Source organism: Muntiacus reevesi, chromosome 1 (assembly GCF_963930625.1).
Source record: "Muntiacus reevesi chromosome 1, mMunRee1.1, whole genome shotgun sequence".
Lineage (NCBI taxonomy): Eukaryota > Metazoa > Chordata > Mammalia > Artiodactyla > Cervidae > Muntiacus > Muntiacus reevesi.
The window spans coordinates 278,703,626-278,726,388 of NC_089249.1; the positions used below are offsets into that span (position 1 = coordinate 278,703,626).

Sequence of the window (22,763 nt, forward strand, 5' to 3'; positions counted from 1 at the left end):
CAAATATGGAAAACTCAGCAGGGGCCACAGGACTGGAAAAGGTCAGTTTTCATTCCAGTCCCTAAGAAAGGCAACGCCAAAGAATGCTCAGACTACTTCACAATTGCACTCATCTCACACGATAGTAAAGTAATGCTCAAAATTCTCCGATCCAGGCTTAAGCAATATGTTAACTGCGAACTTCCAGATGTTCAAGCTGGTTTTAGAAAAGGCAGAGAAACCAGAGATCAAACTGCCAACATCTGCTGGATCATTGAAAAAAGCAAGAGAGTTCCAGAAAAACATCTGTTTCTGCTTTATTGACTATGCCACAGCCTTTCACTGTGTGGATCACAATAAACTGGAAAATTCTGAAGGAGATGGGCATACCAGAGGACCTGACCTGACTCTTGAGAAACCTGTATGCAGGTCAGGAAGCAACAGTTAGAACTGGACATGGAACAACAGACTGGTTCCAAATAGAAAAAGGAGTACGGCAAGGCTGTGTATTGTCACCCTGCTTATTTAACTTATATGCAGATTACATCATGAGAAACGCTGGGCTGGAGGAAGCACAAGCTGGAATCAAGATTGCTGGGAGAAATATCAATAACCTCAGATATGCAGATGACACAAACCTTATGGCAGAAAGTGAAGAAGAACTAAAGAACCTCTTGATGAAAGTGTTGGCTTAAAGCTCAGCATTCAGAAAACGAAGATCATGGCATCCAGTCCCATCACTTCATGGCAGATAGATGCAGAAACAGTGGAAACAGTGCCAGACTTTATTTTTTGGGGCTCTAAAATCACTGCAGATGGTGATTGCAGCCACGAAATTAAAAGAAATACTCCTTGAAAGGGAAGTTATGACCAAGCTAGACAGCATATTAAAAAGCAGAGACATTACTTTGCCAACAAAGGTCCGTCAAGTCAAGTCTATGGTTTTTCCAGTGGTCATGTATGGATGTGAGAGTTAGACTATAAAGAAAGCTCAGTGCAGAAGACTTGATGCTTTTGACCTGTGGTGTTGGAGAAGACTCTTGAGAGTCCCTTGGACTGCAAGGAGTTCCAACCAGTCCATCCTAAAGGAGATCAGTCCTGGGTGTTCTTTGGAAGCACTGATGTTGAAGCTGAAACTCCAGTACTTTGGCCACCTTGTGTGAAGAGCTGACTCATTGGAAAAGACCCTGATACTGGGAGGGATTGCGAGCATGAAGAGAAGGGGATGAGGAGGATGAGATGGCTGGATGGCATCACCGACTCAATGGACATGAGTTTGAGTAAACTCCGGGAGTTGGTGATGGACAGGGAGGCCTGGTGTGCTGCGGTTAATGGGGCCGCTAAGATTTGGACATGACGAGCGACTTAACCAAACTGAATGCATGTATGTGAAATCTAGAAAAATGGTATAACCGATCCTATTTACAAAGTAGAAATAAAGGTACTGATACTGAGAACAAATGCATGGATATCAGGATATCACGGGGAAAAGCAGGGGGAAAGAAATTGGGAGATTGGGACTGACACATGCACGCTATTGACACTCTGTATAAGATAGATGACTAACGCAAACTTAGGTGCACAGGGAGCTCTCCTAAATGCAGGTGGTAACGTGAATGGGGAGGAAGTCCAAAGGGAAGGGGTATGTTTTTATGTATGGCTGATTCTTTTTGATGTACGGTAGGAACTAACTCTACATTGTAAACCAACTATACTTCAATGAAAATTAATTTAGCCAAGACATGCAAGTGGCTTACAGATACATAAAAGATGTTCAGTGAGGGCAAAGCAAATCAAAACCACAATGAGATATCACCTCACACCTGTTAGGACAGAGATTAATAAAAACTCAAAAGATAACAGATGTTTGTGAGAATGTGAATAAAAGAGTATACTTCTCCACCATTGGTAGAAATGTACATTGATACTCAGTGGAAAACAATGCAGAGTTTCCCTGAAATGTTAAAGAACAGAACTAGCGTGTGTGCCAAGTCACCTCAGGCATGTCCAACTCTGTGCAACCCCGTGGACTGCAGCCCGCCAGGCTTCTCTGCCCGTGGGATTATCCAGGCAAGAGTGCTGGAGTGGGTTGCCGTGTTCTCCTCCAGGGGATCTTCCCCACCCAGGGATTAAACCCACGTCTCTTACGTCTCCTGCCTTGGCAGACAGATCCCTTACCACTAGTGCCAACTGGGAAACCCCAGAACTAGAGTAAGATGCTGCAGTTCACTTCTGGATATATAGCCAAAGAAAGTAAGTTCAGTATTTCTAAGAGATGTCTGCATTCTCCTTTTCATTGTGCATTATTCACAGTAGCTAAGATTTGGAAATAACCTGTGTCTGTAGAGTTGTAAATGGATAAAGAAAATATGATGTAACATACAAATACAGTGGAATATTATTTAACCTTAAAAAGGAAATCCTGCCGCTTGTGGCAACATGGATATGCTCAGTGGACATTATATTAAGTAAAACAGGTCAGGCACAGAAAGACAAATACTGCATGTTGTTCATTGTTTAGTTGCTCAGTAGTGTTCAACTCTTCGTGATCCCTTGATTGCAGCACCCCAGGCTTCCCTGTCCTTCGCCATCTCCCAGAGCATAATCTCACATATATGGAATCTAAAAACATCAAACTCATAGTAACAGAATAAAATATTGTTTTCTAAAGTAGTCAGGGAAATGGGGAGATAATGGTGAAGGGGAACAAATATTCAGTTAAAAGGTGAATAAGCTCTGGAGACCTAACGTTCAGAATGATGACAATATTTATTACTAATAATTATAATTTTCTAAGAGTAGATCTCAAATGTTCTCAACATATACACTCAAAAGTAACTAAGTGAAGTAATGGTTATGCTAGTTAGTTTGTGTTAATAATTTTACAATGTATATCAAAACATGATGGATACTTTAACAATATATAATTTCTATTTGTCAAATGTTATTCAGTAAAACTAGAAAAATATTGCTCACTCAAAATATGCTTTAATATAAAATTCCTAAATGAAGATTTTCAAATCTGTAATTGAATACTTTATTCTAGATTACTTTCTCCTTTAAAGTATCCTTTCTAATGAGTATTGAAATATTAAACAAGCTTTTTGTTAATGGAAAAAATATGAAAACAAAGGTCTCAATGAACAAGAGCATATTCAGTTTGGCTTCCGGTGTCCAGGCTAGGAAAGGGCAAGGGTTTTGCATGCTGGATAGCGGTAGCAATGTCAATACCTAATTCTTTTCAGGACATTGGTTGTTGAGTAGGAAAAGAAAAAGAAATTTTACAGGGGAGATCTTTTTTATGGTTTCAAGGATTTCTAGCACAGTTGGAATTCCAGAATGACAAACAGAACCTGGAGTCACTTTGAATGCAGATCTACTGAGTCAGATTATAGAATCACTTAAGGTGCTTTGTTCAGTGAATAATTATGGTGTAAAGAAAGGGCTATGGGAATAGAGTAATTCAGGCTTTAAAGTATGCATATTTTCATTAAGAGTTTTAGTTATTAAATTTCCTGGGCTGACAAACCGTCTCTCTAATTACTTGAGTAGTTCAGCATGATTCTTTTGTTTGTTTGTTTTATTGCATAGTCTGCTAGTATAAAGACATGTAAAAGCAGGTTACCATGAATTTATTTGGTGGGAGCCAGAGGTGGGGGGAATTATTCTCCCCACACACAAGGGTAAAGCATGAAGCCCAGAGCAGTGAGTTTCCCTAAACAAATTTGTCAACTTCCAAGTGTTTTCTTCTGGCTATACCTGAATAATGCTCTAATGACATGCCTTGTATAGTACATTTGTTTTCTGTGCTTTTGTTTTATTAGAATGTGACTATCTGTAGCCTTCACCTATTAAATTTTATTTTAACCTTTGTAAGAATTTTATACTTTATTATAATCTTATTTTTGTTTTTTATACTTATTTTTATGAATCATTAAGAATCACATAACCTGTGAAATAGACTCCCGTGTATTTTTGTCCTGAACCAGCAGATGATTAAGGAGGATAGCTTAGTATAGAGAACATTAAAATAAGAGTTAGAAAACTAGTCATTATCCCCAGTTCTTGCAGAGATAGTTTTGCCTTCATGATTTAGGTCTTAAAAATTTAATTTCCCCTTATATAAAGTGAGGGTGCATGACTAAACCATTTCTAAATTATCAGCATTGATATGAGATAAACCAGTGAACCCTCTCCTGTTTCCATACATCACTCTTGAGCTCAACTGAGAACAACTTTAACAAGAGTATATTCCATCTGTCCCTTTAAATTCTGGTTATTGGACAGTGTGGAGAAGAGGAGAGGTTCAGGTCCTAAACCCAAAACTTATGAATGGGTTTTGTGACAAGGAAAAATGGAGTACTATAGATAGAATTAAGATTGCTGATCAGGTAACTAATAAAACAGGAATGTTATCCTGAATTTTCTGGGAGGCCCCGGTCTAATCTCATGAGCTCTTAGAAGCAGAAGAGAGCAACAAAAGAGTGGGTCAGAGAGACGACACTAGAAAAAGAGGGAGCGATTCCAAGTGTGACAGCTAGTCAAGTAAAGTAGAAAGTCTTTAGTTAGCCACCACCAAGTCATTTATTTGATGAACAAAAAGTTGCAGATTTCCTCTTTTTTTTACCATTTTCATTGTTCATCAGCTGATGTGTTTTAGATTTCAGAGGTCCTAAACTCTTCTAAACTTAAAGAGTATCCTTCAGCCTTCATGAAAAATTAAGAGGCTAGTGTATATTGACATGTTTTAAATTAAAACAGAATTAACTTCTGTTTTCAATTAAAAGACTGGGATGCAATTTACTGTGATCACACAAGGACATAAATGTAAATGGTGTCACACGGTATAATGGCATGTATTAACAGATATCGGGGTATACAGAAGGGTGGTCCAGTCTATTCTCTGGTCAAGAGAAGTATTCCCCGTAAGAGCTGTGTAAAATGTAATATCTAAAGGATAATAAATTAATGATGCCAAGAATTTAAGGATTATACAATTTGTTGCACAATTGCAGTAATATTACGTTATCCGCTTTTATTTACTTAAAAAAACTTATTCTATTTCTGCCATGTCCAAATACTCTGGCAGGCCCTGAAAGTATGAATTGAGTGAGACACAATCTCTAACATCCTCTCATCATCTAATTGCCACAGAATAGCAGCAATCAAATTTGTGTCTCTTACCCTCACAATTTTGCATTTCATTATATGCTCCTTCTCTTGCATGGGGGGGGGGGATTGCAAATACGTATGTCATTATCACATGATACATTGATTTCCTGCATATTTTATTATTTACAGTTTCCTGGTCTTCTCTGGTGCTCAGAGGGCGTTGAACATTTTTGGCAAGGTCTTTTTGCACTGTTTTAGCCAGGTCACTCATCACTGGTGCTGTAATGCCTGAGCAGAAGCAGAGCACTCTCTTTGCAGCTGGTTTTTTTCAGGTGTGCTCTTTATAGCAGCCCTAACGGGCAGATAGTTCACTGCATCTCTAGCTGTTGGCATATGGCATCCAGGAGGACAAGGCAGTCCAGACAAGCCCATCAGATTAACCATGTAATAGACCCAGAAGCTGCTTTAAAGCTGTAAAACAAAATTGCTTATGGAGTCTGCCAGCACGCCAGATGCTGCTATTGGAAGAAATATCTTCCAGCGCTGAGCATCTGGGTCTCCTGGTTGCCAGAAAAAAAAAGAGAAAAAGAATTGGCAATTCACTATCAATGAGGTTTCTTTTGGAATATAAGAATTTTAATACTTTTTAAAATGTCAAATGCATTATGTTGCAACAAAGGTTAAAATTAGCTATTTCCCACGTATGCCACTATTAACACACATCCTCCATACAGTCCTTAGGCAGCTGGTTGGTTATTATCTAAATAAATCAGAACAATGAGAATCTTGAATTTGAATGTGAATTTTCAGTCTGTTCCCAATATGCTTATTTTATTGATATTTTGCATAATAACATTCTTGCCAGCTGAATATAAATTTTATATTTAAACAAGGTAAGAAATAATGTTTCATATTAGCACACACTAGTTTGTTTCCTGACTGCCAATTATATAATTGAATATTATAACTAAGATATAACTCCCAAATGTCAATCAACTGTTTTTCAGTGGAATTGCTTTTCTGTGCCAAATACACAGTGGATTTGACTAATTTAATTTAAAGTCAATTAAATTTAGTTTTTTAAGCCCAAGCGCAAGGTGAGTCATTTCTTGTCAGTTATATAATGTATCTATATTGCCGAAACTTTGGTAAAAATCGCCTAATACATTTAATCTTTAAAAATTGATACATTATGTTTAAAAATAAGACAGTTGTGTTAACTCAAATCATAAACACTCACATGTTTTACTTGACCTGCATGATCCTTTCTGCACTGCTCATAATAAATTTATTAAGCATATTTATTGAATACAAGAGATTACCTCAAATTTATAATTTTCTATGTTCCAACATTTAAAACCTTTATATATAGTGATGCTCCAAACTCATTTTTTCTCTAGTTTTGCATAGTGGTTAATTACACAGTGTAACTTTTTCAGAAAGTTAGTAGTTTAAAATATTTTAAAATTCAAACACCTGATTTTCTACTAGCAGTACATTTAGTAGCCACTTCCAGTAAATATGAATATAACTTTCAGTTGTTAATATGCTATATAACTCTGTATTAATGAAACTATGATAATTTGGGAGTTAAACTGTGCAGAGTTAGATTATAAACATATCTCAAAGATATTATGGGTTTGGTTCCAGACCATCACAACTAAGCAAGTATTTTAACAAATTGAATTGCATGAACGTTTTGAATTCCCAGTTCCAATAAAAGTTGTTTACACTATACAGTAGTCTAATAAGTGTGCAATAGCGTGTCTAAAAAATGATGTATATACCTTAATTAAAGCTATGCTTTATTGTTAAAAAATGCTGTTATCTGAAACTTCAAAAAGTTGTAATGTTTTTGCTGGTGGAGGGTCTTGCCACAGTGATGACAACTGCTGACTGGTCAGGGCTGTGGTTGCTGAAGTTTGGGGTGGCTGTGGCAGTTTCTTAAAATAAGACAATAGTGAAATTTGCTGCATTGATCGACTCTTCCTTTCAGGAAAATTTTCTCTGTAGCCTGTAATGCTGTTTGATAACATTTTACCCACAGTAAAATTTCTTTGAAAATTGGAGTCAATCCTCTCAAACCCTGCCACTGCTTTATCAACTAAGTTTATGTAATATTCTCAGTCCTTTGTTATTTTAACAATCTTCACAGCATCTTCACCAGGAGTAGGTTCCATTTCAAGGAATCACTTTCCTTGCTCAGCTGTCAGAAGCCACTTCTCATCCATTCAAGTTTTATCAGGAGATTGCAACAATTCAGTCTCATCTTCGAGCTCCACTTCTAATTCTAGTTCTTTTGCTGTTTTCATCATATCTGTAGGTGAAGTCTCAAATGACTCAAAATCTTTCATGAGGGTTGGAATCAACTTCTTCCAAACTCCTGTTGAGGTTGATATTTTAACCTCATCCCAAGACTCATAAATGTTCTTAATGGCATCTAGAACGGTGAATACTTTCTAGAAGGTTTTCGGTTTAGTTTTTTCCAGATCCATTAGTGAAATAAACATCTGCGGCAGCTATAGTCTTATGAAATGTATCTCTTAAAGAATAAGACTTGAACGTTGAAATTACCCTTTGATCCACAGGCTACAAAATGGATGTAGGGTAAAGAGGCATGAAAACAATATGAATCTCATTGAACAGATCCATCAGTGCTCTTAAAGGGGGTCAAACATGTCATCAATGAGCAGTAATATTTTGAAAGGAATATTCTTACTGAGAAGAATCAACCAATATCAACACTGGGGTTAAAATATTTACTAAGCCGTATGGTAAATAGACACATGCTGTCTTCCGGACTTTGCTGTTCTCTTTAGGGAGCATAGGCAGGGTGAGTCAGTCAGTCAGTTCAGTCGCTCAGTCATCTGACTCTTTGCAACCCCATGGACTGCAGCACGCCAGGCCTCCCTGTCCATCACCAACTCCCAGAGTTTACTGAAAGTCACGTCCATTGAGTCGCTGATGCCATCCAACCATCTCATCGTCTGTTGTCCCCATCTCCTCCTTCCCTCAATCTTTCCCAGCATCAGGGTCTTTTCCGGCGAGTCAGTTCCTCGCATCAGGTGGCCAAAGTATTGGAGTTTCAGCTTCAACATCAGTCCTTCCAATGAATATTCAAGAAGGGTATATATAGGCAGGGTAGATACAGTATAATTTTTAGAGATCCCAGGATTTTTAAAATTGTAAATGACCATCAGATTCAACTTTAAGTCACCAGTTTCGTTAGCCCCTAACAAGAAAGTTAGGCTGTCCCCTGAAGTTTTGAAGCAAGGCTTTGACTTCTCTTCTACAGCTATGAAAGTCCTAGATAGCAGCTTCTTCGAAAAGAGGGCTATATTTTGTACATTGAAAATCTGTTGTTTAGTGCAGCCACCTTTATTCACTATCTTAGCTAGATCTTCTGGATAACTTGTCGCAAATTCTGCACCAGTACCTGCTGCTTCAACGTGCACTTCGCTGTTAGGTGTGAGTTTGATGTTAGGGCCTTGCTCTGGATTAAGCTTTGACTTCGGAATGTTGTGGCTGGATTGATCTGTCAGGACCACAAAAACTTCACATCGGCAATAGGGCTGCTTCACCTTCTTACTATTCATGTGTTTACTGGACTAGCACTTTTCATTTCTTCCAAGAACTTTTCCTTTGCATTCATAACTTGACACAAGAGGTCTAGTTTTCTGCCTTTCTAGGCTTTCGACATATCTTCCTTGCTAAACTTAATCATTTCTAACTTTTGATTTAGAGTTAGAGACTCGAAGCTCTTCCTTTCACTTGATCACTTACAGGCTACTGTAGGGTTCTTAACAGATCTAAGTTAAATAGTGTTGTGTCTCAAGGAAGAAGAAGGTCTGAGGAGAAGTATCTCATGGGAAGGTAGTACAATAGGGAGAAATGCTCAGAGTCCATAACTTTGCATGCAGTGTTTTCTATATTGTTTAATTAAAAAAAAAAACAAACAAGCATATATTTATATAGCATTAATATAATAATTATTGATGGTTTTAAACATTGAATTTTAGAAATACCAACTTCATTCATTTGTCTGTTTACTTATTGACTAACCTTTCTTGTTTTCCTTCCATGTCAGGAGTAATGTGCTAGAAGTGCATATATATGGCCTGTAGCATCGTGAGGTATGCATCAAGAAGTGTACTCACAATAAAGAGTATATGCACATTCCCCCAAAATAGTCCAAAAGGACCGCAAAAGAAGGCCTGAAAACCTGAAGGCACAAAGGGAAAGTGATGAATATTGGTTAAATGAATTAAGAAAAGTTCTCCAGAAGACTAGAATTGTGAAATAAAATGATAGATACATGAAAATTATGCCAGGTAGTGAGAGGGCATATTCAATGTAGAAGGTCAACCAAATACAGAGAGAAGTCATCCAAGTGACTGGGAAGGGAAAGGAACACTAAAAAGCATTCAGGACTTGAGTGCTGAGGCTAGTGATGAGGCCTCGGGGTTCATCTGGAGAGCTCAGAAGGGCCGGTTACAGAGTCCTCATAGATCTTGGCCCTGCGTTATCCCATTGTATCCTCCCAGACAAAATGGACTTCCACTTGACATTTTAGACCAGAGAGAAGCAGTCAAACATGCCTGGTTAGAAGGATTGCTATCTTGACAATTTGAAAATAGATTAGATTAGAAAATAGATAAGCTAGATAAGGAGGCAGACAGATAGCAAGGATATCATCTGGGAAGATATTTTAATATTCATTATTTCAATAGCACTGTAGGTATGTGCCTGTTTATGTGTATATGTTTGTGTCCATCTTTTAAGTTAACTTTATAAATAAAATATAATTCTTTAATTTATATAAAAATTTAACTTTATGTTAGCATTGCATATAAGGTTAATATTTATGTTGTTTTATATAGCATGTGTTATATATAATATTATATATAATATTGTATTCTGGATAAAAAGAATGAGATATATTCTACGATACTATATTCATAGTGGTACAAGGAAAACAAAGTTATAGTATTGAATATTATACATATAGTGTTATATGTAATTTTATTATATATATAAAACAAAGATCAAATTAGCACCAAGTTTTGAATTTTGAAGTGATCTTGCTTGACTGGTCCAAGGCATAGCATCATAAAAAAGACTATGATAAAAAAGATGTTTACAAAAAGAAGAAAAGAATCAAAATAGCCTGAAGAAATAATATGATAAATAAAGGGGGGGAACCCACAAATTTCTTAATAATGAGTGCAAAAGTAGGTTAATATCTGGCAAGTGTAAGTACATTTAAAAACTGAACCTGATGTCTCTATATAGACAAACTTGTGTATTATTAGAAATTTACCTAGTACCTTACCTGACTACTCGGCTAAGCTTCTTTCTTTCGTAAGTAGTAAAGCATATCTCTAACTCTTAATTTTTAATTTTCATTTTCCTTTGATTATGCTCATGACTTAATGACTTGTTCCATGATTTGTTCTTTCTTCTTTTGAAGATGGTTGTGCTCAAATCTGCTGTCCTTTACTTAGAATCCTTCGTATCAGGGAACCACTGTTGTAAGAATAATAGGGATACATGTTATTATTTCCACCTTACACATGAAAACACGAAAACTTAGAGAAGGCAAGGAATGCGCCAAAAGTCGTAGTCTACTGGGGCAGTCAAGCCAGAGTTTAAGCCAATAGCAACCTGATTCTAGACCAGTCTTCTTTTCACTACGCAGTGTTAAGTGGTTTAAATCAAATTGAATTAGGTGTGCGATCATAAATTTTCATAGCAGAAGTTGGTCTGTTAACTACATCCATATTCACTGAAGAAAAGCTTGGCATGGCTGTTTAAACTGTTAGATTTTAGGTTTGGGGTTGAAAGCTCTTCTTCTGACATAAATTTAATGTGCTAGATTAGAGTAATAGATCTGATATGTAGAGGTGAAGTGATTAATGTAATTTTTCTTGGCTGTAGCGAGACTTTTTTTTTTAAGAACAGTAAATGCCTTTATTGCTTGAGCTAAGACAGGAGGGAGGAGGGTTTCTTGGCCTCTCTGGCCTTGATGCTCCTCAGACGGAGCTCCAGCTCCTTTCCTTCTAACACGTGGCCCTCTGCTGGGCCACACCAGCCTGGTCTTGGAGCGACGCAGGCAAGAAGCTCGTCTGGCTGAAACCGCTCCTCTGGAAGCCTGCTAACTGTGGCGTTCTTCTTCCTTTCAGGATATTTCTTCTGCGTTTTCTTTGATGGTGTCTTGTTTAAACTCTCTTCCCCCTCGGCAGTCAGCCCGGCCCCCTCCTTCCCCCAGCGGGAGTGCAGGGTGGGGTTCATGCCACTCTCCCTCCGGTGTGCTGTCAGCCCCCAGGGCCTCGGTAGGGGCCGGCCCGTGGCTGGAAGCGGTGCGGAAAACACCCATGATCTTGTCTGGCGTGTGCCGCGCCGGGAGCCCGGACGTTCCTCGCGTCCAGCCGCAAGGCCGGGTGCCTGCCGCCTGGGGCACAGGGGCTGTGTGTGCGGCGGGGACCGGTGCTGGTGTTGGCGGCGGGGAGTCCCGTTCATGGCTTTTGGTAGGGCTTTCTCTTGCCCCTGGTCTTCCGAGACTTGTGCAGTCTGTCCCAGGAGATGCCCGTTGCTTGGCGCTGGCTGGAAACAGCCTGGCTGTAGCAAGACTTGTGTACCACATTCCTTATATATCAATAGCTTTGTTAATAGACCACTTGAATCGACGAACTTGCTAGCCAAAAAGCCCTATTAACTAGTATGTTTATTAAGAAGAGTGTATGAGAACGTAACTGGTTGGATGCAAAAACAAAGAAAAACCTTTGTGATACCAGGAAATATATGAGCTTTTAAGGAAGCTGCAAATGACAAGTAGAATTGTTTTAATATTGTAGTTAATTTACAATGTTGTGTTCGTTTCAGGTGTACGGCAAAGTGGTTCCTTCATATATGTGTGTTGCTCCATCTTTTTTCAGGTTCCTTTCCCACGTAGGTTATTGCAGAATGTTGAGTAGACTTCCTTGTCCTATACAGTAGGTCCTTGTTGACTATCTATTTTATACATAGTAGTGTGAATTTGCTAATTTCAAGCTCCTTATTTTTCACTATCTCCACCTTTCCACTTTGACAACCATAGTTTGTTTGCAAAGTCTTTGAGTCCATTTCTGTTTTGAAAGTTAGTTCATTTGTATCTTTAAAAAATTTTTTTTTATTTATAGATTCCAAATATAATTGATATCATATGATATTTATCTTTCCCTGACTTTTTAACTTTAGTATCATAATCTCCAGGTCTATCCATGTTGCTGCAAATGGCACTATTTCTTTCTCTTTTATGGCTGAGTAATATCCCATTGCATATAGGCACCACATCTTCTTTATCCGTTTCTCTGTCATGAGACAAGCAGGTCTCTTCCATGTCTTGGCTATTGTAAACAGTGCTGCAGTGAATATTGGGGTGCATGTACATTTTCCAATATGGATTTCTCTGGGTATATGTTCATGAGTGGGATTGCTGGATCATATGGCAGTTTTATTTTTAGTTTTTTAAGGGACCTTCATACTGTTCTCCACAGTGGCTGTATCAATTTACATTCATTCCTACCAACAGTGTAAGAGTGTTCCCTTTTCTCTACACCTTCTCCAGCATTTATTGTTTGTAGACTTTAAGATGATGGCTATTCTGACTGGTGTGAGGTGATAGCCCATTGTAGTTTTGATTTGCATTTCTCTAATAATTAGTGATGTTGAGCATCTTTTCATGTGCTAAAGTAAAATTTTTGAATAAAAGCTTTAAAATGTACGAAGCATTAGAAGTACATCAGTTATCTTATTCACCATATACCAAGCTGCGTTATTTATTTGAACATATAATATGTATAAAATATTTGAGAATCAATATATATGCATGTATGTTTATAAATATATTAGCATTTTCAACATTTTGCTATAACTTTTATATTTTAAAGAGTTATAAAATGTGTGTTGTGGTAGACAAAGTTATGGTTCCTCAAAGATGTGTGCCCAGAATCTATAACTAATTAATCTGTTGGCAAAAAAAGACTTTGCATATGTGATTGCACTGGTGATTTTGAGATGAAAAGATTATCCTGGATTATACATCTGGGTCCAATATAGTCACAATCATGCAGATAAGAGAAAACACAAGAAAATAAGAATCAGACAGATAGAGATGAAAAGGGTACGGAGAAGAGAGGGATTTAAAATTGCTACCTTGTCGGCTTTGAAGATGGAGGAAGATGCCGTGAGCCAAGGATAGATTCAGGTACACTCTGGAAGCAGGAAAAGGCAAGGAAACAACCCTCATAGAGACTCCAGAAGAGATGCAGCCCTACTTGTGACGCTGTGTTATTAGCACTTTCGAACTCCAGAACTGCCAGATATTGCACATGTGTTGCCTTGTCTTTAGGCTTTGTTGGTTTGCTATAGCAGCAGAGGGAATCTGCAGCGCATATATGTCACTGCACACACAGCGTACATTAGTAAGCGCTTGGAGAAAGCAAGATGGGAAAGAAGGATGGGAAGGAGGGGAAGGAAGAAGGAACAACAGGACAGAAAATATGAATCGGGGGCTAAAAGACAATGGGTTATTAGTGAATTGATATAATCTGAGAGTTTTTTTGTAAAGACATTTACAAATTACTTTTTAAAAAGTTAAAACTATTTATTAGTAAATTCTAACTTAGGGAATTGGATGGGAGAAAGGCTTCTTGTACCATAGATGACACCTGGCTATACTCTCTAAAAAAATAAAAACCCTATTATCAAATGTAAAAATAAATCTTATACAGAAAAGGGACATTTTTCTTAAAAGCCATAGATACTTAAAAGCAAAATAACAATGACTTCAGCTAGCAAATAGGGTAAGTGTAAGTGTTAGTCGCTCAGTCGTGTCCAACTCTTTGTGACCCCATGGACTGCAGCCCACCAGGCTCCTCTGTCCATGAGATTTTCCAGGCAAGGATACTGGAGAGGGTTGCCATATCCTTCTCTAGCAAATAGGATAGATTTATGTAAATTACTACTTAAGTAAAATATTTCAATTAAAGAAAGCAAATGTACCATAAATACATATGAAAATACTCATATTTATAATAAAACATAATTTTGCACAGTAAATGTATATATAATACTCAAAATTATTCAAAGATAGATTATGTTTCTTTGAATGAATGGCAAAGGATAAATGACTTCCTAAAGGTCTTCACCTGTCTATAAGAGAAGATGAAGAGAACTCTTCCCAAAGTGGGGGTGGTATGTGTGTGTGTGTAGTTGAATTAAAGGGAATATGGGAGATCAAAATGCATAAGGAAAGTTCTGGAGCAGAGAGGAATAACCTATGTTTCTATTAACACATTAAAAAATTAAATAGCTTCTCTTTAAGTGTATCCATTTAAGTTGGAACTACTTACTTTCTGAAAAGAGAAACGTAATTACATAGTCACCTTCTGAACTGGAAGGGAAGAGGATTTTATTTCAACATATTTATACCAAGGAAAGCTACTACATAATGTGATTTCAGTATTCAAAACTGGGGAGGGAGGTGGGAGGGGGGTTCAGGATGGGGAACACATGTAAATCCATGGCTGATTCATGTCAATGTGTGGCAAAAACCACTACAGTATTGTGAAGTAATTAGCCTCCAGTTAATAAAAATAAAAATAAAATGTGAAATCTAAAAAAAAAAAAGAAAAAACAACCTCATTCATTATCCAAATAAATCACACTAACAGTTCCATTGGTACCTTTAACACAAGAAATTAGACACACTTATTGACTGAGCACATCTGACAGTTATAGTTGACTGATATAATGATTAATTAGTATATTACTATCTTAAATGAACACTGTGATATGAGACTTACATTATTTTTCTAGAAGTTGATTTTGAAAGTAAAGGTTATAGAAGAAAGCATAAATAAACCAAGTTCCTGAAAGGATGGTTCAGGAGGAAAAAGTGCCTTCCAAAGTTTAATGGAAGGCGCTGACATTTGAGGGTCTGAAACACAACAAAAACAAACTGGAAACTACTTTTCATCCTAGAAAGACCAAGGTCAATAAGGGAAATGACAGAAATATCTCAAGATTTGAAAGGCATGCATTCTGTTATTTAACCTTGGAGTCTGAAGGCACCTCTTGAAAGAGATTGCTTTAATTTCCAACAAACAAACTATTATCAAAAAAGTGAAATATTGCTTGTTAACCTATATAACATAGAAAAGGACCCAAGGTACCCACCTTTCCAAAAGAAGCAAGAAGAGATAAACATACTTTATCTACTTTTTTTTTCTCCTATGCTAACAAGCTTCTCCTTCTGTTTCCAGGATACTTGTGGTGTTCACAAATTGAAAAAAGATTTGTGGAGTGGTTCCTGGTAGACGGTTGGTTTCTGCTCTGCCACAGCTGACCTAGCTTCTCCGTCAGGCACACTCTCCTTTGTTTGGCCTCACCCGGCTTTGTTTGGCCTCTCAGGTGTTTTATGGATACCTTTGCATTCCAGACGTTTTCCCTGGGCGCTGATTATGCACAGGACATATCTCTCTCTCTGTGCCTTCGCACAGAGGTGGCTATACCTTTTATTCATCTCCTGAATATGAGGATGGAATATCACAAGTGTGTCCTCAAATCATATTTTATTAATTTGTAGGGAACATTCTCTTGTTAAAAACGTATTTAATGAAAAGTTGTCAAACACAGCTTGCCTACCCTGCTGATACCTTGCTCTCTTGCATTATTTAACAAGCTTTTTTTTTCCCCATTTTTTAACTAGCGCTTCCTTTGTCTTCTTAATAGTTGAGGTTCCTAGAGGCCAGCCCAATCACCTTGTTGGACTTCATCTGGGTTCTTTTATATTTTCATTCTCCCTGTTTCCCTCAGATAAATGGATCCATTCTATGGGTCTCATGACTCTCTATATTCTGATAACTCTCAAATCAATGTCTCCTACCCAGAACTACTTTCCAAATTCCGCATGTGAAACCTTAATGATACTTCCACTTAAATATTATCCAGAAATCACAATTTCAACATATAATTCACTGAAGCCAGTGTATTCATCTTATCCCAAACTCTACTTCCAAAGTTACTTTATATTGCAGTTAAGAGGACAAGCTAGAACCTTAAGTGTCTCTTTTCATTAACTTTTACTTCTCATAGATGGTCTGCTTTGCAGAACACTTTCAGTCATCGTCCTAATTATTCCTCAAGTCATTTATTTGACTCATTCTCACGTTTGACTTCTTGGTTTGCATGCTTTCTCTTGGGTTTCATTACAAAATAAACTCTGTTTTAGTTTCCAGTGCCAGTTCACCCCAACATACTAAGTTCTCTTGCAATTTGTTGTAAAAAAATATTGCATATTTCATTATTATAATCCATTGGTAAACCAGTCATTCAGTGACTCTCCAGTTGTCTAGAATGCAGTCTGTTCTCGGGAATGACACCTGAGGTCTCCCAGTCATATGCCTGTGTGTGAGTATATCATGCTAAGGAGAATATTCCTCGCCTCGTTTGAAGTGATCTCTGTCTCACTCTCCAGCATTATCCCGCATAATGTTAACTGTTATACACTCCAGCCATCCTAGAGCCCTCGTCTGTGCCTTTGTGCGTGTTTCTTTTCTCCTCTGGAGGTACCCTGTCCTTCCATCATGTTATATTCCTGGCAGACATACTGAAAGCCACCATCTCTGTGTTTCTCTCCTTTCAGTCTTCCATGACGACTGCCCATGGTAGAGGTGATGACTTCCTCCTTGTACCACTTCAGAACCAAAAAAGCACAGTATTTATCATATTCCTTCGTGATCCTTCTAATTTAGAATCTCAGTCTCAGCCCTATTGACAGTTTGGGGCCAAAAGGTCCTTGTTTGGGGGGCTTTCCCTGTGTATTGTAAGATGTTTAACAGCATTGCTGGCCTCCCTCCAATAAAACCCTACCCCAATTACTTTAGGAGATATCTCCAGACCTTGCAAATGACCCCTGGGGGCCAAAGAATTTCCCAGTTGAGAACTGCCACTCTAAATATTTGTATCTTTCTGGTGTGTACGCCTTGCAGTGTCCCCTGCTGTTTAATTCTGTGCCAGGCACATGAAAGGGGTAGCATCAATTCTTGTAGTTTGGATGAATAAAAGCAAATCAATATGTTAAATATGTTATTGAATAAATTTCCCAGTGGAAATTTCAGAATGCATATTATTTGCCTACTTTTTAAATGAGTAGAATTTATAACACTTCAGTTTTGTAAGGACAGAGTCAAGAAGGACATCAAGCTGTCCTTGCATTGATTCACATGTCAATTTATCTATAAATATGTGTATGTTTACATAAATGCTGTAAGTATGTGGATTTTTAAATGTATTTTATATATATATATATAACACAAAATATTTGATAAATTGGACCACTTCATTCTCCGACTAGATAAGATTAAAGCAGAGGGTATTATGTTGAAAGTAGAATTGACATGTGTATGTGTAAGCAGAAGGGTTCAAGCTCTGTATATTAGATGGATTCCTCATTATAACCTCACAAACCACAAAATTACCTTATCAAGGAAGGTTTTTGAATCTTGTCCAAGCAGTTGGCCCAATATAAAGATTCTTTTTCTGAGTGTATAATAGCAGAATAATATAAAGGGGCAGAATTGTATAAACAAAGGAAGAGTTTGAAAGTAAATAATAAAAAAGATGGAAGCACAGAAAGGAAAAAAAAAAGTTCATTCTCTTCATAGAAAACTAGGAAACTTCACGGAGCTGGTAGCACTTACCTTGAAAACTCAGTCCAGTTTAAGAAGGTTATTAGGTGGATATTATTGAGAGAGGGAGATTTGTAAGGGAAGGAAAAATGGGAAGGAATGGAGATAGACAGTTATGAACCATATGACGTTAACGACCATCATTGAGCCATTATTCAGTAAATATTTGCTCAATCCGTGAACTTAAGCCTAAATACCAAAGCAGAAAGGGGGCCCTCCGTGGCCCAGCGGGTTAGGAATCTGCCTGCAGTGCAGGAGACACAGGAGATGCAGGTGTGATCTTCCTGGGTCAGGAAGATCCCCTGGAGAAGGAAATGGCAACCCACTCCAGTATTTTTGCCTGAAAAATCCTATGGACAGGGACACTTGGCAGGCTACGAGTCCAAGGGGTCAGAGAGAGCGGACACGGCTGAGTGGCTAAGCACAGAGCATATGAAAGCAGAGCGCGCATGTTTTTCACACTGAGGAGACCCTGAAGAATTTGAACCCAGGTCACAAGTTGGTAGCCTCCAAACCACATAATATTTCAAATATGTGTGTATATACATATGATATGTGTTATATATATATAACATATATGTTATGTAATATATATACACACATACTCAAAGTTTTTATAATATTAGCCAGTTTTACCTCTCTACCTTTATCCCACACTCTGCCTTAAAACCTTCTAATCCCAGACAAACGAGTTCTGCCTCACCTAGCATCTAAACTCTTAAGCCACTTCTTCCTCCTTCCAAACCTCTCCGTTTTCTACTCTTTGCTCTGAAAAGTGTGATGTAATGAAACTTTCCCTTGGGGGCAAAACCTGGCTCTGCTATGAGAGTTCTATCCTAGGACAAAGTCTCTTCCCTCAATAAGTCTGAATTTTTCAGGAACCCCTCGGGGGCCTTAGTGGTGAAGAATCTGTCTGCCGATGCAGGAGACAGGAGAGAGGTGGGTCCAGTCCCTGGGTTGGGAAGATACCCTGGAGGAGAGCAAGGCAATGCATTCTAGTACTTTTGCCTGGAGAATCCCATGGACAGATAAGCCTGGTGGGCTACCATAGGGTTGCCAAGACTTGAACATGACTGAGTGAATGAACATAAACACGTCCCAAGAAACAAAGCCTCTTCCCTCAAAAGGTCTAGATTTGTTAGAAACCCAAATGGCACTTTTTTGCTTGCTCCTAGCCTTGCAGCAAGTACCTTTTGTATTAAATACATTTAAGGATCAGTAATGCATTTACCAAATGCTATGATGATGAAATTTCAGAAGATGAAAAAACTAGCAAGGGCTTTAAAGGGCTTCAGGTTAGGATGTAATGTATGGGTGCGTGCTAAGTTGCTTCAGTCATGTCTGGCTCTTTGTGACCCTACAGACTGTAGCCCACCAGGATTCTCTGTCCATGGGATTCTCCAGGCAATAGCGCTGGAGTGGGTTGCCATGCCTTTCGCCATAGGATGTAATGACTTAGTCTCAAATGAAACCAAGTTAAACAAGCCTTCAAGTATATTTTACTGTTCATTTATTTCAGTCGTTTCCATTTACAAAATTTCCCTCATATTTTATTTAAATTTTGCTATGATATATTACAATTTTTCTATATACCAGAGGTCACCATCAGCAATGCGAGGAATATATTGCTGTATAAAATCTGCATTCATTAAATGACACTATGGTAGAGAACTCTAAATAGGAGATTGCTTTGTCTTTATGCTTTGCATTTTAGAATGTCATGAATCTTGCTTAAATTTAATAATTTTAAAGACCTAGAATATCGACAGTTATGGAGGCAAGGACTAAAGCTGAACAAGCAGGATGTTATTTGGAATAACTTAGATGGCATTGGTCGTTGGGAGAATTATGAATTATATTTTAATTATTCAGTATCACTCAACAACATGAAACTCTCTTATATTCACATCCAAACATACTCTAAGAATGTGTGATTAACTCTCTGCTACATCTCTAAGATATCCTGCTTGAAAAGATACTGTGATTGATTACAAGTCTGCAAACCAATATTTTTCTGCATCAGAATTCAACTGCATTATCTTAGCACAGAGGGTGTTATGGCAGATGTCATCCAACTGCTTCATAGCTGCATGATCGATGGTGCGAATGGTGATTGATGCTATTGACACACCATGGCACCTAAAATAGAGTATCTGTGTGCATTTCATGGGAAGGGGAATGTTCATATTTGGATGGAAAAATGAAGGCAAAATTATAGGACCTGAAAAATGCTTGGCCATAGAAACAGGGTGAAGCACATAGTGCATGTAACAGCTGTCTTTGGAAAGGAAAAATAAAGTACCAGAAAGAAAGCAGTGCTATGAAAAAAAGAAGGTTTTGTTTCACTAAGCAGAAAATGTGGCTGGCTTTCCCTTTCCCTTTTACGTTTATGTGTTACTTAGCTTCATTACAATTTTAAGAGTGGGAGTGGAAAGTGGTGTTGAGCGTAAATGTTCTCTTATTTAACAGAAATGACATGGTTATCTGTTATGCTCATCAGTGGAGGAATGACGGAAGGAAAGGGACGTGTTGAAAGATATCCGGTTAAAAGGTAAATTGAATCTGCTGTAACAATTTGGAACCAAATCTTATCTAACATATTACCTGATTTGCAGCTCTAAAAAGTATAGGTAAAGATATACTTCAGAAGTCTGTTGATATTAATTTTATATACTCACTTTAGAAAAGCTTATTTTGAAAGAGTCTTTAAAAATAGGGACAAATTTGCTCAGCAAAAAAAAAGTCTTTTTAGAAAAGATTCAGTGAATATACATATAAATGCAAATACTTTTATGCCAGGTCCATGAGCAGGGAAGCTTAATATACATTATTGAAAAGAGATGGGTTGGGAGAAGAGAAATATGATCCCGATACACATTATACAATGCAGGACTTTTGTTGTTATTCAGTCGCTAAGTAGCATCAACTGTTTGCAACTCCAAGGACTGCAGCAGGCCAGACTCCTGCATCCTTCACCATCTCCTGGAGTTTGCTCAAACTCATGTCCGTTGAGTTGGTGATGCTGTCTAACCATCTCTTCCTCTGCTGCCTGCTTCTCCTCCTGCCTTCAATCTTTTGCAGCATCAGGGTCTTTTCCAATGAGTCAGCTCTTAGCATCTGGTGGCCAAAGTATTGGAGTTTCAGATTCTGCAACAGTCCTTCTAATGAATGAATATTCAGTATTGATTTCCTTTAGGATTGACTGGTTTGATCTTCTTGCAATCCAAGGGACTCTCAAGAGTCGTCTCCAGTACCACAATTTGAAAGCATGATTTCTTTGGTGCTCAGCCTTCTTTATAGTTCAACTATCACATCCATACATGACTATTGGAAAAGCCATAGCTTTGACTACATGGATATTTTTTGGCAAAGCTATGTCTCTGCTTTTTAACTGTCTAGGTTTGTCTTGCCTTTCCTTGGAAGGAGCAAGCATCTTTTAATTTCATGGGCACAGCCACTATCCACAGTGATTTTAGAGTCCAAGAAAAGAAAATCTGTCACTTTTCTCCCTTGTATTTCCATGTTCTTAGTTTTTTTAATGTTGAGTTTTAAGCCAGATTTTTTACTCTTTCTCTCTCATAAAGAAGCTCTTTAGTTCCCTTTCTCTTTCTGACATTAGAGTGGTATCATCTGCATATCTGAGGTTATTGATATTTCTCCTGGCAATCTTGATTCCAGCTTGGGATTGCACTCTGCGCATAAGTTAAATAAGCAGGATGACAATATACAGTCTTTTCATACTCCTTTCCCAAATTTGAACCAGTCCATTGTTCCATGACTTGTTCTAACTGTTTCATCTTGATCTACATACAGGTTTCTCAGGAGGCAGGTAAGGTAGTCCAGTATTCCAATCTCTTTAAGAATTTTCCACAGTTTGTTGTGATTCACACAGTCAAAGGCTTTAATGGTGTCATGAAGAAGATGTTTTTCTGGAATTCCTTTGCTTTTTCTATGATCCAATGAACGTTGGCAATTTGATCTCTGGTTCCTCTGCAGAGTTCCAGAAAATAGCAAGGAGAGATAATAAAGCCTTCTTAAGGGAACAATACAAATAAATAGAGGAAAACAATAGAATGGGAAAGACTAGAGATTTCTTCAAGAAAATTGGAGGGATCAAGGGAACATTTCATGCAAAGATGGGCATGATAAAGGACAGAAATGGCAAGGACTTAACAGAAGCAGAAGACATTAAGAGAAGATGACAAGAATACACAGAATAACTATACCAAAATGGTCTTAATGACCCTGGTAACCACGATAGTGTGGTCACTCACCTAGAGCCAGACATTCTGGAGTGTGAAGTCAAGTGGGCCTTAGGAAGAATGACTACAAACAAAGTGGGTGGAGGTGATGGAATTCCAGCTGAACTATTTCAAATCCTAAAAGTTGCTGCTGCTAAAGTGCTTCACTCAACATGCCAGCAAATTTGGAAGACTCAGTGGTGGCCACAGGACTGGAAAAGGTCGGTTTTCATTCCAATCCTAAAGAAGGGCAATGCCAAAGAATGTATACAACCGTACAATTCTTTATTCTGCAGAAGGTTTAAACCTCTAAAATGCTATATGTGCTTTTTTGTCTTTTGTGGCATTCCCAAATTTTTCCTCTAATTATCAGTGGGAAGTTTGACCAAAACTGTATATGAATAATTGATCTAATCCCAACTCCTAATTTTACCTGTAAGAACAATGAAACATAGATCTGTTGTTTGATCTGTGAATGAACTAATTATAGCTGATCTTAGCCAATGTGTGAGCTCTGCTGGAAGGAAGGGCCTGTGCTGGGTGGAGAAAAAAGTGGTGGCCGCTCAGGGAATAAGAGCAATGAGCAGAGCCTGTGACGGGGCCCATCACTGACAGAAGTTCTCTGGTATCCCAGGTGTCTGCTTTGCTCTATCTTCATTCTTCGAGTTGTGTTAGTCTAGCCCTCACTCCACAAACTTAT

At 38.0% G+C, this 22,763-nt stretch overlaps 1 pseudogene; it reads right to left on the reverse strand.

Annotated features, from left to right (window-relative positions):
- Nucleotides 1-6,902: 6,902 nt before the first annotated feature.
- Nucleotides 6,903-8,687, reverse strand: LOC136158667 (tigger transposable element-derived protein 1-like; annotated as a pseudogene).
- Between the last annotated feature and the right edge of the window lie 14,076 nt (nt 8,688-22,763).